The following is a 347-nucleotide window of genomic DNA, read 5'->3' on the forward strand; positions in this document are numbered from 1 at the left end:
CAATATCTACCAAGTTCACTCAAGTGTCAAAGGAAAGTTTGCAAAAGTTGAGTGTTAACTGAGCTCACTTAGTTAATAAAGGAAATGTTGGATGGAACCAGTGTTAATTGAGCTCACTCAGTTACCAAAGGGACTTTGTGAATATGCAGTGTTGACTAAGTTCACTTGGTTAACACAAGAAAATTATTTCTAAGTTAGTGTCTACCGAGTAGGGTTGGCTAACAAAAATTTTTCTTGCTTTGACATATTAAGTTCAATTGATTTGTTTGTTGGCTCTAGCCGACTGAGGAGATGAATATTAATTATTCTAAGTTGTATAGTAGCTGACTTGACAATATGAAAAATAT

The sequence above is a fragment of the Cupressus sempervirens genome, chromosome 2 (genome assembly GCF_028749045.1).
Source record: "Cupressus sempervirens isolate cs-2001-9-10 chromosome 2, ASM2874904v1, whole genome shotgun sequence".
Lineage (NCBI taxonomy): Eukaryota > Viridiplantae > Streptophyta > Pinopsida > Cupressales > Cupressaceae > Cupressus > Cupressus sempervirens.